We start from the raw sequence: 18,373 nt of genomic DNA on the forward strand, positions 1-18,373 counted from the left end.
ATGCAACAGGCCTGGCAGGGCATGCGAGATGGAGTCATCTGTGCCTGTGATAGTCACCCAGCATCGCCGTGCATGGGACTTTCACTGTGGTTTGGCAGGCAAGTGGTGGAAAAAGCCAGTGCTCTGACAGTCATTCAGGGAGCTGAAGCAAATGGCTCCAGGTCCCTTTTATTTTAAATATCTCAGCAAGAGTCTTTTATAAAAGTATAAAGGCAACATAAATTTCAGGAAAGCAGCTTTTTTTTCTTGTGTGCATTTTTGTCTCTTGCTCTGCCTCACTGTTGTAAATACATGTGCACAGAGAAGAAGAAACAAAAAACAGAGTTTTAAGCTTTAAAATATTCTTGTTAAGTAAAGGTTGTGAATTAGATATTCATAAAAGAACCTACAAAGGGAAAATGAATTCTTATGGCCCCTTCTAGCACTCCATCCGGCCATGCAGGTGAGCAAAGACAGTGCTCAAACATCTCAGACAGCAAAGATAAGAGTACAGTGATAAAGTATTTTTCATCACATGTTGTGGGGAAAGTTTTGTACAATCTGGGACATGCTGCTCAGTGCAGGTTCCTCTTTCAGTTCTCTGAAACTCATTTTAAAAAATTACAAAAAATAATAATAATTCAAAAGCAGCTTCCTCAGTTCAAAACCTCCCAGCACTCCCACACCATCTCTGTAGACGTTACCTCTGAGACATACTTTAAGGTGCGGTGCACATGAAAGTTATTTGCTTACAGACTGATAGCTTTTAGAGCATTCTGTTACATTCCATTATAGAGTACCCTATGCAAAAACATGGTTTGCTATTTAGTTTTGTTTGCCTGTCTTTTTAACATAGAAGAAAACTTTTTTTTTTTTTTTTTAGTACTAGTAGAAAGAGGAGACATCTAGCAATTCATCAGTTAAAACCTACCCTTTCTTTTTAAAGGTTATACAATCACAACAGGAAATATTTTGAAATGGTCACAGTAATCACAAGACAGACAACTTTTTAGGCTGAACATGTGTTTATACTAGTGCCCTATTTTTAGGTCATGTCACATGCCAACTCCATGCCATCTCTTTGTATTTTAATTGTAAATGAAATAATAATTTCTGCAGTCCTCAAGAATAATAGGATCATACTTCATTCTTGTCTTGTTCTTGCTTGCTATGCTCAAATTCATAATCTGACAGACACAGACTCAAAATAGCTATTTTTGATTTAATTAAAGGCGAAGCTTTTCTTTGTCTTGTACTTATAGACTTTTTTTTTTCTTTCTTTAAGAACCTGCAGCAATTTTATTCATTCAAACAGTAGTTGTAAAAGATGCGAAAGTTGGCCTAAGATCACTTCCAAGCTTAAGTGCTGGGATGCAATGGGCTGAGGCCGACACCCACGCTGAGCTTCCTCATTATCACTCATGCAGAAAGCCACGTCAAGAAGGAGATGAAAATGCTGTAGACATCTTCATTTTGGGAAAATGTCTCTTTGGAATAGCAAGAGATAGAGAATTAAGAACTGGAACTCTTCTGAGATTTGATAGATGGACTGTAAATAGCTCCTTGAGAATGCTAACCAAACTGTTTTGAATTCCACTGTTACCTCTTTCACTTGCTTGATGCCTTTTCTTCAAACAAGGCATCAAGCTCTCTTACACTGTAATGTTTGAAAACCTTTCAGTGACTTCTTAAAACAAAGCTGTGAGCTTGATTAATCAAAACTTATGACAGAAATGTCTTGAATCATAGTGAGTTTTTGAGACATTTTTTGAATGCCCAGCTCAAAAAATATTCAAGGGACTGCATTTGTCAAAACTGTGTTCAGATTTATTTATTTTTTCAAAATAATCATTTGCTTGTACCTTAAATTGTGATACACAAATAAGGAGACACCCCAAATCAATTATCAAAATAGAAAATTCTTGCTTTATGAGTAGTGATTTTATTTCACCCAAATTATAATAATACTAGAATATTCTAAAGGGAAAAATATTTGCAAGGTGCAAGGTGCAACTCGGTTGTCTGGTTCTTGTAGTAATTAGTACCTACTATAACAAAAGCTGGGGTCTGACTTTGTACAAAGGATTTCTAATTCTAATGCCTTTTCTAATGCCTTTTTTTTTTTTTTTTTTTTTTTTTTTGGTACAAGACAAGCTCAAGAAAGCTGCAGTACCCCAAATTTCAGCTGAAAACCAGTTAAAAGACTTTCTTTAGAAACTGGGTGTAAAAAGAGATTGTGGTTAGTTTTGCTCGATCATAAAGAAAGACAGACACAGGAAAGCACCAAGTATCAAGAGGCACTAATACAGAATGCAAATCCACAGAGAGAGCCTAGCACACCCACCATCTGCACCTCCTATACCCAAGGTTGTAGAAGCACGAGTAGACAGAGGCACCTGCCTGCCCAGGAGTCTCTAAGTCCCCAGTTGAAATGTCCCATACCTAGTCGATTCACAATCAGGCATTTTAGAATAAGATCCAGAAAACCAGGACACTGTGCTGTAAGCAAGCTAGACAACAGGAAACATCTTGGTCCCTGAGAAAGCTGCAGCTTTCAACCCTCTGCTGAGGGTTTCAAGAAGACCTCCAGCTACAGCCATGTATTGCAACTGAAATTTCCCCTGGAGTGAGATGTTTGCATTGGTTTTACTGGAAAAACAACAACAACAAAAACCTTGAAGGATGGAAAACAGAAACAACAGTACTGCCCTTAATCCTCAAATATCACTCAATAGGTATGTGGGAGATATGAATTTATTTATCTCTTCAGATAAATGAAGTTTGAATCTACACCTCCCACAAGACAGTAAGATCTTCTATTAGTCACTTCATATAAAACATAAAAATTGGATTGAAATAGGAATGATGCTTAGGACACCTTCTCCCTTTAGGTACCGAACAAAATACTATCATTTTTCTTTCTCACCCATTCAAGTTATACCCCAGTTGAAGCATGCAATCTGGTACAAATTCAACCCTAGAAGTAAGCCTGGAAGTTAGGTATGATGCCTTTACTCCCAATCACCACGCTGAGCATTTGTGTTTCGTTCCCTTCTGACAGGCAAGATTGAAGTAAGGCTGTTGCTTGTTGCACAAGCATGCCTGATTTATTCAGTGGTTTAGAGCAGGCTGATGAGACTTCGCTCACAGGGCTGCAGGTTTATAGATCTGCTTGCTCTACTTCTCTTGTTGGGATACTTTTTGTATCTTTCCCTGCAAGCCAATATAGGAGGAGGACAGTATAAAGATCCTATATTTACACTTTACAACATTTGCCTACTGCAACAACTAAGCTTGCCATGGATAAGCGTGGCACTTACTCAGGGGAGGTACCTAGAAAGCTGTTCCCCTAACACTATGCCATAAAAATGAAAGCTGTGCTCATGGAGGTACAATGTGAGGCCTCATTTTTGAGGCCAACCTAAAGGTTTTTTTTTTTTTTTTTTTTTTTTTTTTTTTTTACAGAACGAGACTCACAGGATATAAATGGAGTAGTTTACAAACACCTCCTTCTCAACTATTTCTCGTGACATCCTGTCACGCCTGGTATGACTAATTCATATCAGTGGGTATACAGATGCACCACAGTAGTGGCAGGGTCACAGATCATCAGGTAATTTTTAGTGTTGTGTGATGGTAGGTAGCAAGAAATCTTGATAATTTTGGTGCAATAAGCAAGGTAGGCTTGACAAAATAAAACACTATTAGAAGGATGAATGAGAAGAACATAAGGCTCTTGGTAGGTAAAAGCCTGCCAAAATTCCACTCCTTCCAAACTGTTGTCATCTTTTCAACTCCTTCATGCTTTTCTGATGAGAAGCTAGATGAAAAATTGCATGATTTTCATACTCCTGGATGGCTGGGAAGATGTATAGATCAACTTATTCATAGGAAAAAAAAAAAAGGCAAGAGTATCTAGCAGCTTGTATATTAAGAGTTAAGAGGAAGGGAGGAGAAATAAGGAAGTAGTGGTTGAAACAATCTGCTCTTAAGCATACAAAAACTGTGAAAGAACTTGATAACATTTTAAACAGTATATAAACAATACAGAAGAGCATCAAAGTAGGTCTTCTTTTATTTATTTATTTATTTATTTTTCTAGGAGTGGGGGCATTAAGAAGGAGTGGAAAGTCTAATTGCAACCTTGGGAATGGAAACTCTGCAGTTAGCCAAAGAACAAGCACAAGTTTCTCACCCAGCCAGCTTGAAAACTAAAGGCACCATTTGTAATTGTGAGAAGAAGCTGGTTTCCAAAGCCTTCCATTGTAGGGTAGCACCACTTTTTTGTACTCAGATATTTAATTTGAGATGGGTTAGATGAAAGGTATATGGAAGAAAACAAATATAGTGAAGTATTTCACCTTGAAACTTACTACAAAAGGCAGCTGAACTATCAACATGGAAGAGGGAAATGCAAACTTCTTTCAAAGAACATTTTTATAATATAATATTTTGATCTAACAATGCTATGCTGATTTCTTTAAAATTATGCTATATTTGGCTTTCTCTCCACTGGGGAAATACTCTTGTAATTTCTCATCATTGTCAGCAGGGATTCAGCAGCGGTGTAGTTTTTGTAGTACTGAGCTAGAAAAAACTTTTTCTGATACCAAAGTCACTGTGTCAATAAGATGAGCATTCAGAAAAGTGTCGTTGTCTGTATATATGGCATTGCCAAAATCTACAGCAATGTGTTGCCTCTGTGTGAGGGGTTGTAGAAGAGGACTGAGATTAGGGACAGTTTAGACCTAATTTATTTCAGAAGCAAAATAAATGGGAATAAAATTAAAGCTTTGAAAATATTTAATCTCAATCTTCAAAGATATTTAATAGTTTAACTGCCGCAAACTTAACTTTCTGCTTCTACACAATCCCACTTAACACTTGTGCATGAAACAATAAGCCAGTGCCTAACAGTCTGTAAGCAATCAGAAGTGATTTTTATTTAACAGCATCACTGATAGTTGTCTATCTTCACCGCCTTTGATAGCTACAAATCAAGAAAATTCAGCTCAGATCTCAAAAAAAGGAAATAAGCACCCACAAGATAATCTCTACAGAACATTTCTCTTGAGGAGAAGGAGAACATTTAGACCCTAATGTTGACACCAAGAGCATAGACAGAAAGTATTTCAGGGGAGGCTCTGATGCTCATGTTCTTCCCAGAAGAAAGTAAAAGGTCACAACAGCACCGGGCTGCCGATACGGGAGGTGAGGTCCAGGGCTTTGTGGACCATCATGGACCAAAACGGAGCAGGCACATCAAGACACTGGGCCATGCAATACCTCGTATGAGCCGATGAATAAACGTAGTTCAGAGGAACAGTGTAGGCTGCTCATGCCTGAAAGCGAAAGACTCTGCTGTTTTCAGTACACCTTCTTAACCGGTTGAATGAGGTTTGTGGATAGGCATGTGGCCTCATTTTTAGGGGAAGGATGTGATGTGGGAGAATCCAGAAGGGTAGATTCCCTTCTTCAGTGTGTTAGGTGTGGGTCCTGGGTGACTGTCTGCCAGCCCAGGCATCAAACAATTTTACTTGTTCACATTATCAATAACTTAGAAGCAAGAAAATAAATGGCAAGCAAACAGCTACTTGGGCCAGCTGCTGTTCACTTGTGTTTGAAAAGAGGCTTTGAGCTATGTTCACAAGTCTATTTTCTATCTCACCTTTAGTAAATGTGAGCATGTTGGTTAATTCCAGGCAAAGTTGATGAAGTGTATAGGTCTCAAGATTAACTAAGTTTCTGTGCATTGCATTAAAATATCTTGCCGATTGGATGAAAGTCTGTGATTCAGACATTTACATTTCCACAAAAAGTGGCTCTTTTGACTGGTTTCTGCAATTGCATAGGCTTCCTGCATGTCATGGCCGTAATAGCTCAGGTGGAGAAGGTTGTAGACATCTTAGCTATGTAGTAATCCACCATAAATCACAGAATTGTATGAAGAAAATAGACTACCATTTTCTTCTGCTCACAGAACCACCACAGCACTTGTTGGACACAGGACTTGCCCCTTTGGGGCATTTGTCACTGGGACTCAAATGCTAACTGCTCAAAAATCTTCTCAACATCCCTTTTGCGGCCTGGGATTAAGAAATAGAAGCATAGTTTGGAATAAATGGCAGAGCATTTCATATGATTACAAAAAACGTCCTGGAAATCCTTTGCTAGATCCCACTTGACTCAACACATGACAGACCCAATGTATGAAGTATGAAGTATGAATGGGCCAAGACCCTTTGAATTTCTGTCCAGTTCTTTATGAACAAAACCCTTAATTATAGCTGTTTTTTTTTTTTGTTTGTTTTGTTTTGTTTTAGGTACACTGCAAATGTATAAACTGATGATAGACAGAAGGTAAGCCCTTTTTACTTTGCTGAGGCAGGGGAAGGCAGAGGAGTGTTTGCAGTTCCTGCAGACTAGCAGGTTAATCTGAACTGTGAAATTGCTGGCAATGGAAAGAAGCTGCAACACTACCTTTTTGACTTCAAACACAAGGAAGTCAAATCCCCAGGTGTTCCAGTGTTCTTTAGAACACAGTAAAAATGTTTCTACCAGCTATTTTTCCTCCTATACTTGTGATTTTATTAGTCCCAGAGCCAAGTTAGAGCAACCAGAAGCACAGGCACAACCGAAGGAGCCAATATTTCTGTAGTCCAGTTTTTTCTCTGCTCTCCTCCAGCTTTCTAACACAGAAATACTCTTTCCACCTCATGACATTTCACCTACAACAAAGGGATACCTGAGCGCTGCTGTGAGACACTGCAAAGTGTTTTTTTTTTTTTTTTTTTTTTTTGCAGTACTGCAGCAGAAAAAAATTGGATGTGCAGAGGATCCACCCCACTCAGTACTCAGCGTATACATTCTCATTGTCTGGGTAAATCAACCATCTACACTATTGATATCCAGATCAGTTATGATCTACGACTCTCTGATCTCTTCCTTTTCTCATGCAGGGGTACATGTAGTCATGCAAGAGAGCCCACAGACATTGGTGGGAACAGATAAGTGAGTCAAACAAACATATCAGCCTGCTATATGCCCCACTCACTGTAAGCAAAGAGAAGGTTCAAGACCAGCTGATGAAACTAAACAAGTACAAGTCTATGGGGCCCAATGTCCTGAAGGAATTTTCTGATGAAGTTGCCAAGCCTCTCTCCATCATATTTGAAAAGTCCTGGCAGTCAGACAAAGTCCCTGGTGACTGGAAAAAGGGAAACATCATTCCCATTTTTAAAAAGGGTAGAAAGGAGGACCTGGGGAACAACAGACTGGTTAGTCTCACTTCTGTGCTTGGGAAGATCATGGAGAAGATCCTCCTGGAAGCAATGTCAATGCACATGCAAGACAAAGAGATGATCTGAGACAGCCAGAATGGCTTCACCAAGGGCAAATTGTGCCCAACCAATCTGGTGGCCTTCTGTGATGGAGTGACTGCAACACTTGACATCAGAAGACTGACCAATGTCATCTACCTGGACTTCTGCAAGGCCTTTGATACAGTCCCACATGACATCCTTTTCTCCAAATTGGAGAGAGATGGATTTGATGGGTGGACCATTCAATGGATAAGGAATTGGCTTGAAGGTCGCACCCAGAGCACACCCAGAGAGTGGTGGTCAATGGCCCTGTGTCCAAGTGGAGGCTGCTGACAAGTGGTGTTCCTCAGCGGTCTGTCCTGGGACCAGTACAGTTTAATATCTTTACCAATTATATAGACAGTAGGATCAAGTGCACCCTCAGCAAGTTTGCAGATACCAAGCTGAGGGGTACAGTTGATACAACAGAAGGAAGTGATGCCATCCAAAGGGACATGGACAAGCTTAAGATTTGGGCCTATGTGAACCTCATGAGGTTCAACAAGTCAAAGTGCAAGGTGCTGCACCTGCGTCAGGGCAATCCCGGACATGAGCACAGACTGGGAGAAGAACACATTGAGAGCAGCCCTGCAGAGAAGGACTTGGGGGTTCTGGTGGATGAAAAGCTTGACAGAATCTGCCAGTGCACACTTGCAGCTCAGAAGGCCAACCGCATCCTGGGCTGCACTAAAAGGAACGGCCAGCAGAGCGAGGGAGGTGATTGTGCCCCTCTGCTCTCACCTTGTGAGGCCCCACTTGGAATTCTGCATCCAGATCTGGGGCCCCCAGCACAAAACGGATGTGGGGCTGTTAGAACAGATCCAGAAGGGGACCACAAAGATGATCAGAGGGGTTGGAGCACCTCTGCTATGAAGAAAGGCTGAGAGAGCTGGGGCTGTTCAGCCTACAGAAGGGAAGGCTCTGGGGTGACCTCACGGCAACCTTTCAGTACTTAAAGGGGAATTATAAAAAAAAAAAGGAGAGCAACTCTTTGCTCAATCAGATAATGACAGGATAAGGAGGACTTTTAACTAAACTTTTAACTAAAAGAAGGGAGATTTATATTAGAGGTTAGAAGGAAATTCCTCAGTCAGAGGGTGGTGAGGCACTGGAACAGGTTGCCCAGAGAAGCTGTGGATGCCCCATCCCTGGAGGTGTTCAAGACCAGGTTAGATGAGGCCCTGGGCCACCTGATCTAGTGAGTGACATCCCTGCCCATGGCAGGGGAGTTGGAACTATATGGTGTTTGAGGTCCCTTCCAACCCAAGCTAGTCTATGATTCTGTGCTTCTATAACATGTAAAACTGCACATTGTCCTGTTGGCTTATCTAAGACATACTGTTGATGGAAAAAAAATGATTAAAAAAGCTGAAAAAAAACTTTCAGACATTAAAACTATTTAAAATCTCAAACTTTTAACATAGACTGAACCTGAAATGTCTCAGTGATGAGTTTGTGAGGCTATTTTATCCACCGAGACCATATTTTAAGGTAATGTATCGATACAGCAGAGAGTTGCTGAGACCATTAAAAACAGACACTTAACAGGAAACTTCATTCTTCTTCCTCTTAAAGGCGTTAACAATATCTTTAAAACCTGCAGGAGAAACTTATGACTGAAATGGCAGATCTTATGAAAGAGAAGGTTCTAGAAATGTTGTTTGATAAGTATGTAAAGATTTAGGTCATGATTTAGGTTCATAAAGAGACATTGTATGCAGTGTGTAAAGCAGAGTTTAGTTCAACTGAAGGGCTTGATCTTGCTCCTATTTAATGCTATCTCATACATAGCAACCAACTTGTGCTAGTTGCACTCATGAAAAAGTTTCAAATTTTTTGACTAACAATGTATTTCTAATGACCATAACAGCACTGATCATCACACTGATTATTTAAGTACTGAATAATCGAGGATGTCATCTTTGCAGTGACCTAAGATTGAGGACATGGGACGTTGTCCCTTATGAAAATGTCTTTTCTTTCCCTTCCTTGTCAAAATACTCATCATGATCATATAGCTTAGGCAGGTTATTGCTCTAACAGCAAATAAACTGCTGAAGAACCTGGGAGTCAGAATTTCATTGGCAGATTCCCCTGGTTGCTTTGTAGCTTAGTGATCCTGTTAGTGAAAAGCTGGAAGTCGATAAACTGAAGAGAACCAATCAGCCCAGCTGCCAAGAAACTTTACAAGTCAGGTGGATGGAAAACAGGCAGGTTTAAGCCTGCCCATTTACAACAGATTTGTGTTGGAACCAGTGCCCTCCCAGCAATTTTCCAAAGGCAGAATACCCCACCAGAAAGCTGGGGTATTCTGCCTTTGACTTTGTTCTCCTCATTGTTTGAAGAATGACACTATATCCTATGGACAGTGCACTGTTCAACCCCTTGTTGAATGGCAAGCAAATAATTTATTTGTCAGCATTTCTGTGCCATGCAATGTTGAAGCAAAGTGCTCCAAGAAGACCTGCAAATTTCTTCTTTGAAGCCTTTCTCTAATTGGAAAATTATTTAACCATTTTGCAAACAGGAAAGTAGGCAATGGAGAACATGAGGCAACCTAGGTTGCCTAAGATCTGACTACCTGTGTTCTCAGAGCACCTGATGTTACATAAAATTGTATTGTTTCAAAGCCATGTTTCTGTTGACTACATCTAGATCTATAAGTGCTCAATACTTCTGCAAGAAAGACCCAGGTGTCTATGAATGCATGTTTAAAAATGAGGAACTTGGAACTGGTGGCCCTTTCTGAAAGCTTAACCCTTTGAAACCAGATTTGAAAAAAAAATAAATCATGATCTTTGAGATGAGAATCGCAAAGATTAAGGCACCAATGAAGAGTTAGGTGTCTCAAAATGAGATCTGAAATAGTCAGCAAAACAATGAGGAACAACATGAAATTAGCACTCATCTAGGGTAGACTATGGATGACTCTTGGAAATGTGAAAACTTGGAAAAAAAATCTTAGTGAGTTTCCCAGAATGCTCTCTCTCTTCTTCAGGACGACTACCGGGACACCTAAAGCCTTTGGTTGGCTTGTGAAGTCTCCTTTTATAAATGTTCCCTGTTTCCTTTTCTTTATGAGGACTAAATATGATTTGCTATAGTCGTTTAAGATGATCGATAGAAGAAAAACACATCCCTTCCCTTTCTAAATGACAGACTAGTGGTTATAGTCAGGAAATAGAGCCTCCCAAGTCTGACCATGGAAATTATTATCTGATCAAGAGATTTTTTTAACCACGAAATGGCTGGGTACTACCCGTATTTCATATCAAAGATATGCAATAAAGAAATTATTGACATGGTAGCTTAGGAAAAAATGCACAACATGCACAACAGCAAAAGATTCCCTAGCCTAGCCTAGCCTAAACACAGGGGCAGTCATCCGTAAGGGAGCAGACATAGCCTGATCTTTACACTTTGGATTGGCCTTTGGGGTTATCCAATGACTACTGAAAGTGAAATAGTGTCTCTGAAGACAAGACTAGAGAACAAATATTTTGCCTTCTAGATGATCTATATTTCAGATATCTGCTCCTCTTTTGTCCAATGACCATTGCTTCATCTTCCATCAAAGTTGCAGCTTCAACAAGTTGGGTGCAAATCAGACCTGAGTGTGGTAGTTAGCATACTTTCAAGGAAGGAAGTGGTTAAGACTTTGAATACTTTCCAAAGAGAGCACCAAATGTGCGTGATCTTTCTCCTAGGGGAGTGCTCTAGAAGAGGAGTTACACGTGCTTGAAAAGAAAACACTTGTATTTTTAAGGAAATCCAATCTTACTGATGTACCTTAAGCATGCTCTTTACTGGCATGAGGCCAACTCTCTCAGTCCTGTCAAAACCCAATTGCTCCATAATTGCAAATAGATATCTGCTTTATACTTGTCTTTAAGTACCTTAAGTACTGCTACTTTATGTTAGGAGAAGCAGCTCTTAGGGGATTATAGTCAGTGGCTGTCTGAGAATTGTCCCCAGCTGGGGCTGAAGCTCTGAAGTTCCACCTCAGATACATTTCAGACATTTTTCTGCACCTATTTCTTATGGAGATGCTCATTTCTCAGCACCACAAAAGACTCTCAGGCAGAATCTGATCTCCCAAGACATAATTCAAGCACCAAAATCACAAGATTACTCCATCTTCTCCTGTAGTTCACCCTCTCAGTCAGCATGTACCCTCCAGCATCGAGCATATCAGGACTTTTTCAGGCAATATTATCCCTCTGAATGAGCAGATGGTTGATTTTTTTTTGTCAAAAAATTCTTCTGTAGTATCTACACTCAGATGATTGAAGTCTGTACCATCTTCCACATGCATAACGGAGCTGTTACAGCACTAAGGCTAAGTCAATATTAGTAAATTAAACACTGTCAGAGCCTGGGTTCAGGCCATGAAATTCACTTCCTTCTGTGGTTACAATGCTGGCACAGCTTTGATTCACACCAGGTAATGCTCTCTCAAGCAACTTGTGCAACTTAGAAGTTATCACAGAACAAAGACCATTCCTGAAAATGAGTTTGGATGTAGCCATCCTGTTTCAGGGAACAGTTGTTACAGACGTGTCAGATCAGCTGAGGACCAGAGTAGGACTGGTCTCAGCACATGGATGCAGGGCAGAATAACTGTACCAGGTGAAAACGCCTTTTCTGGCTAGACCACTAGAGGGTGTGCGCAAACATGATTTGCCTTAAGGTTTTATTTTTAGGTTACAGAGGCATGGATATTCCAGGTTTTTCTCTAGAGTCTTTGAGGAAACAAGCTGGCAGGATCAGGTTTTGCTGTCCTCTACAACCCACTTACATAATCTGTAACATGCAACCCAAAGTCCATCTTTCCACCCATTAGCTGCCATCCAGAAATGTCTCTCTGTTCTCCTCTACATGGACTGGACTGCCAGTTCTCCTCCTATTTTTATTTTTTTTTATTACTATTCGCCCCCCCCCCCCCCCCTCCCCCACCCACCAGCACTTCTGTTCTTGCTTGTCCACAGTTTCCTATCTCGCCCTCCCCCCTCACTCCAGGAGGATTTCCCGTTGCTTCCACACTGACTGACTGTCACAAGGAGAAATAATAAAAGCACGAAAGGCTTCTCCAGGCCTTCAGCTGCTGAACCACTGTAGCACAGAAATGGAGTCTACTCAGTGTGCCTTCAATCCTGGTATAACAGAACTTCAGCTGAGCACAATTTAGACAATCTCGACAACTATATCTTTTCAAACTTGTGGTTAAACAAACAAACAAATAAACCTACCACCACCACCACCAAAACCAACCAACCAAACAAACAAGCAAAAAAAAACACGACAAAAAAACAACAACAGTCTTTACAAGAGGATTCCTTTCTTCATGCTTATTAACCTAACAGCAGAGACTTGTGTTCCTGAATATTCCCTTATTGCCTCAGAAATTGCCTCACATATCTAAACTCAGCATGTAACATCCTGCCAAAGAAAATGCAACACGCTTCATCTCAAATGTTGATCAGACTTACAGGCAGCTCCCTAAGGAATTTGTCTAGCCATGGTCACCGCTGAAGTTTCCGTGCTGTAGCAGATCAGATTTCCTCTCGGCGTAAAAGCTGCAGAAAGGACCAAAGAAAAATCTTTTAAGAGTCAGATGTTTCTAAATATATATATATATATATATATATATATATTTACAAAGAGCACATCTAAAGATGCTGAACAGTGACAAGTACTGATAATGCTGCCTTTCTTAGTTTTAAAATGCAGTTCGCTAGCTGTGAAACATACCTGTGCTAGATTGCTAAAGATGTACAATATCCACATCTGAAGAAGAAAAGAAGATAAAAGAGCACATATTTTTGATGACTTTATATTTTCTTTTCTTATTGAATCAGGAGCAGCATGAATAAGGTGCAGGTAGTAAGTAACCCTAGCTGCTTCATCATGACAATATCAGTGTACAGTATCTCTTATTATTTCAAGACCTAATGAGGAATTGGGAGACCAAGGGCCTGAGCATAACATTTTTTTCAATTTACCAGCTGTTGAATAGAAATTCCTCATGCAGTAGTGTAAAAACATAACAAAAACATACTGCTTTTGATGAACAAGCTCATAGATGCATTGCACCAGCTTGGAGAAGGCTTGGGTTTTCCCCAGTCCGTGAGCAAAAATGCAGAATCTCTCTTTTAGGATTTCAATAATGGTTAATATTCATTAAATATATATACACATATATATATTGTTACATGAAGAGTGCACAGGATATCTCTCTCACTTTCTTTTTAGTTAAATATTCTGCATCACTGAAAAATAAAACTGCCAACGGAAACTTTCAGTAAGGATTGAAGGTTTCTTATGAAAATTGTGTGAGAAGAGACCAGATCAAATTGACAACACCAGATTCCAAGGATGAAGAAAATTAACCCTGTGGGATATTTCTCTTTGATTAACAACATAATGTAGACAAGAAAAAAAAATAGTACCCATTTTAAACCTATTTAAAAAAAAAAAACAACCCTAATGGTCGGGTGAGAAGTTCCTCTCAGGTCTCCTGTGTATAGATAGTAAACCCAAGAGGAACACCAACTTGACTTTCTAGTTCCAATCAGAAAGCGAGATGCTGGCAGTAAGAGAAAAAAAAAAAAAAGGCCAAAGCAGAGTCCCAATAACATCTACTTATAACATGAGCTCATTTTTTCCATACATTTTTGAGGCACAAATCAAGGCCCTCTTATTTCTATAAAATCATTTTTCAGAGAACTCAGTTTTAAATCTCATCATGTACACTATGAAAAACGTAAGAATGGCATCAGAAAAATATGTCAGGTGTCAAAAAGGTCTTTCTGCCCATTTGGAGTCTTTGCAAACAGTTGCTGTCAATGGTGAGGCATTCTGGACTTCTGCTTTAAAACAGCTTTCAAGGTGGAAACTATGCAAATATATAGTGGAATTATTAGGCTGCAGTAGGCATGCAAATCACCACTACATCACTTAAACGCACTGAGAAACAGTCCTGGTGTCTCTGTGCTTTCAAGCAGGACAGAGGGAGCCCACCACACAGTAACTTCTTAAGGCTGGGTTGTGGGATGCTGGTTTCTCCCCTCTAGCCACTCAGCTAGAAGGCAGCTGGGAGAGACCACACTTACCATACAATGAATGGGTTTTCTAGGTTTTGTTTCTTTTCCATCCTGATATGCTGCTACATACAAGGTATGCCTCCTTCTGACAGAGAGCAGAGGAGTACAGCCTTTTTCCACACCAAACAAAGATGCTGAAGCTGGAGAGAATGCTGAGAACAGATTTTAAACCACCTAAGCCAACACCCTATTTTCTACACTTACAGTCATCAGAGAGAGCCAATTTGTCTGCCCGGGCAGATGCATCAGGGATAAAACCAAATTCACCCTGAAAGACAGAAGGTGAAAAAAACATTTTCAATAAACACGCCTGAAGGGATGCTGAAAACTGCAGGCAGAAGCAGTGGGTAAACTGCTGCTGATGATAGGGAAGTCCTGGGTTCAGTTTGTTCTCCCCCCACAAAGCTGATGTGTACTTTCACTTGAGCTATGCCTGGGCAATAAGTGGGAAATGCAACTGCAGGATGGGTTGCCATACCTCAGCCAGCTTTCATCTAGCAAGCCGCAACATTAATAGCAATACGCTTCAGCATAGATGACAAGTATTTACCAGCTAAGGTCAAACACAACTCTAAGGAACAGTAAAATGCTTAGCATCAATACTCAAACTGATCAGACTAAGGTTGATGCAAATGTTTTTCCCCATGCTGTAGCCTCTTCCCCAGCAGCATGCTGACATGCTCCCTGGCTGTGTCCATAATGGAAGAGCTGGGGCTCTTGATTGGATCACCTGCACTAGGGAGCTGAGAAACCCTGGGCACAAGTCTGGTGTCAGCTGGATTTGGGTTCATCTGGGTTCAGTGACAAATCTCTGCTTCATAGGGTATTTGAAGGGTGAATTTCATTACAGAAGTCCAAGCACTACCATCTCACAAGTAGGGTGCCAGTGATTTAGGAATGAAGTCCAAAAATTAATGGGACTTATATTTCCGAATAAAACAAATGCCTTGAAAACTTTAACTGGATTCTCCCTACTACTATGCATAAAATCCAGAAACCATTTACACCAAACACAAGGCACAATTGCAGAGCTAATCTCCAAACATTAAAACTGATTACAAGCAAAAAGAATTAAAAAAAAAAAAAAAGCGCTAAAAAAATGAATCTCCAGTATATGACTTCACCCAGGGATCCTCATAGCATGTACAAGCTCACTTTCTGCAGGGTGACCTGGTGACAGCCCGTTATTACAATAACTGCCATGTGGAAGGCTATTTTATGTTTGTGTCTGAACTATTAAAAAGAAAAAAAAAAGAAAAAAAAAAAAAACGTTCACACAAATATTCTCTCTCCCTGTCTATTAAGAGACAACAAATGCAGTATGCAAGAGTGCACTCTGCTGTGAGACTTCCTTCTGGTGCCGCTCTGTCTGAGCTCAGTTTTTATGCATCAAAAGACCCTGATGAAATTATATCTTTTTATGATACGCTTCCACCCTCACTTCTGTGCATACGTTCAGTTGCTGCAAACCTCAGGAACAGTCTCAGGATGACTATAGTACATGACTCTGCAGTAGCTGAAGATAAGTATCAGGTCCAGTTTTATGAATAAAACTGGTCCAAAATTATCTGGTTTTGTTTTTCTTACAGCATGTAGCAGCTCTCTCTTCCTCCTTTTAAAAAGACCTTTGAAGACACGCTACGATTATCACTGCCCTCTGTACTAAAGCAAACTGTACACCTGAGAATCCTTATTTTGATCATGGTTTGCAAAGTGAACTCCTTAAACTGGCGGTAAGAGTCTTCTTTCTCTTCTACTGCAGTATTTGCTGTGATTATTCTGACCTCTGACTAGTAGTAACATACCTTCTTTGTTATTTCTGCTCTGTTACTATCCCATACGTTTCTTACTTTATTTCTAATGCCCACAGTCATCTGGGACAAAGACGCACATGCAGTTCTTGGATTCAATGAACTTTGTTCTCCCTTCAGATGTAAATAATAGGAGGGTGAACAAATCAGTCCTAGCTGAGACTGACTCCACTAAAAAGCAGTTTTGAAGAAAAAAAACAACAATCAAGAAGTGAAAAGCTGCAGTCCTTACCTGATCTGGGATGTACAGTGCACCTTGAAAGCCTCTTAAATGACAGAGAAGAATTAGAAATAGTTGAAAGTTTGCATTCATCCAACCACAGGGCTCAGGAAATGACCGTGTATTTTGCAACGATTAACTCCTTCCTCACTAATGTCTTCACTTTTTCAAGTACAATAGAAAAAAAGTCATCTTATCCTTCCACTGCAGTTTGGTAACTAATGCCATACTTTACACACAATTTCTGTTTCACACTGAGAACATGCAGGTGGCCAGAGAAGATGACTCTGATCTCCTCCATGGAAGAGAGAATTTGCAGCATCTTCTGCATAACTGTGACAAAGTACATTTTACTGTTGTGTGAAGCTTATGTGACGAAACATAGAAATGACTAAGTAATGGCTTGAACAGCTAATTCTCAGTTTTAGAAGATGCTTAGAGCAGTATTCTCAACATGACTTGGGATGTGTCTCCCAGCAGAGCAAGAAAAAAAAAAGTTATTTAGAAAGCAGCATCCATTATAGTCTGGACAGGCATTTGGTGTGTGTGTGGTCTGAAATACTTCTTTGCACATAGAGTCTTTAGGTGAAAACTGGGAATGCTGGAACATCAGGAGTTAGGTCCCATGCACGTAAAAACCTTCTGCCCCTAAAAGACTGTTCCTTTGCTGGATGTACTCATTCAACTGAAGCATTTGTGAGCCTGACCATCCCACGAAACCATTGGCCTGGAAGTTGTGAAGGTCAGTCCCACCAGGTGCACAGCTGCCTTTGGGGAACTGGCACTTCCATGCTGAACCCGTGCTGGCATTGGGGCTCTCTGCATGCAGGCACAGGGGTGATCAGCACCCCAGAATGAATTCCTCCCATCCAAAAGCAGCAGTCTGAGAAAGAAAACATTTCAAAGTCTGGATGGCAACGCTGAACACAGACCTGGGTTTTGTACCCTTCTCCTTTTCTTATAATTTCGAAAACAAGTCCTGGACATGCACACGTGTATGTGACTTACACAGCTCTGAAGTCTTCTCGCCTAGGCACGTGTGTGTTTTATTTTAAAAACCTTATGGGGGGAGGGAAACGTCACTCCTGCACTTGGGATGTTGGTAGAGGAAGAGAGAATAGAAATGTCCCCAGCATGGCCTTTTGTATGATGTTTTCATAGCTACAGAGCCCAGCTAGGTTGGTTTGGGTTTTGGCTTGTCTTTGACACAAACTAAATCTGTGTTTTGTGCAGCCCACAAAACAATGCCTGAACCTGCAAACTGCATCTTTTCATGGAGTAGGAGGTGTAGGGGAGGGACAAGTCTCTTTCCCCCTCCTGAATGGGATGCTCACAACTCCTTTGGGACACTAGGAAGGGAGGGGAAACAAGCAGGGAAGACAGGTTGCTGAGGATGAGGCTCAGGTTTGGGTGCTGCTCCAAGGACAAAGAGTTCCCTTCCTAAAACGTGTCAAAAGTTCACAAAATCTACAGAAGTGGGTCTAGTCCGAGCTTCTCAGCAAGGCTGAACACACAAAACAAGATTTGAAGTGTCAGTGAGACTGTGCTGCTTTGGGAATTTTCCATGCGAGATGCACTGTATGAACTACATCTATCAATGACTTCAGTAACAAGGATCAGCGCTCAGCATTGTCCAGCTCTTGGTGGATGGTGGTTTTCATTAAATGTGTTTCTACTTAGATTATTAATACTTGCAAGATACTGTCACTCGGATCTTGGATTCCTCTTTGCAGAGTAGTTGGGCTTCAGCAAAAACGCTGGAAAAGGTATACATCCCAGCTGTGTGCTTAGGGAATTATCCCCAAATGTGGGAGCAGCGACCCAGAAAATGTTCAGACTTCAGTATCTTCCACTCTCCCCACCAGTACTGTGGGTGACTGTGGCTGAGAACACTTTCCC

General features: G+C 40.6%; 1 protein-coding gene and 1 long non-coding RNA gene across 4 annotated transcripts in view; one reads left to right on the plus strand and one right to left on the minus strand.

Annotated features, from left to right (window-relative positions):
* The window catches only part of P2RY8 (P2Y receptor family member 8), a 39,576-nt gene extending 22,253 nt beyond the window's left edge, over positions 1-17,323 (minus strand). Inside the window, exons 1-3 of one of the 3 annotated variants that reach the window (XR_011096514.1) lie at positions 16,487-17,323; positions 14,648-14,711; positions 12,830-12,916 (exon numbers count right to left, since the gene is read on the minus strand). The gene's annotated coding sequence lies outside the window, so the exon portion shown is untranslated. Of the gene's footprint in view, positions 1-12,829; positions 12,917-14,452; positions 14,620-14,647; positions 14,712-16,486 lie in introns of those variants that run through there. The other 2 variants (XM_068681913.1, XM_068681918.1) reach the window with 2 other exon arrangements.
* LOC137856493 (uncharacterized) lies at positions 5,763-8,772 on the plus strand. The gene is made up of 3 exons (XR_011096526.1): positions 5,763-6,339; positions 6,783-6,859; positions 6,939-8,772. It is a non-coding gene; the product is annotated as an uncharacterized lncRNA (long non-coding RNA).
* Positions 17,324-18,373: the final 1,050 nt, after the last annotated feature.

Source organism: Anas acuta, chromosome 1 (genome assembly GCF_963932015.1).
Source record: "Anas acuta chromosome 1, bAnaAcu1.1, whole genome shotgun sequence".
Taxonomy (NCBI): Eukaryota; Metazoa; Chordata; class Aves; order Anseriformes; family Anatidae; genus Anas; species Anas acuta.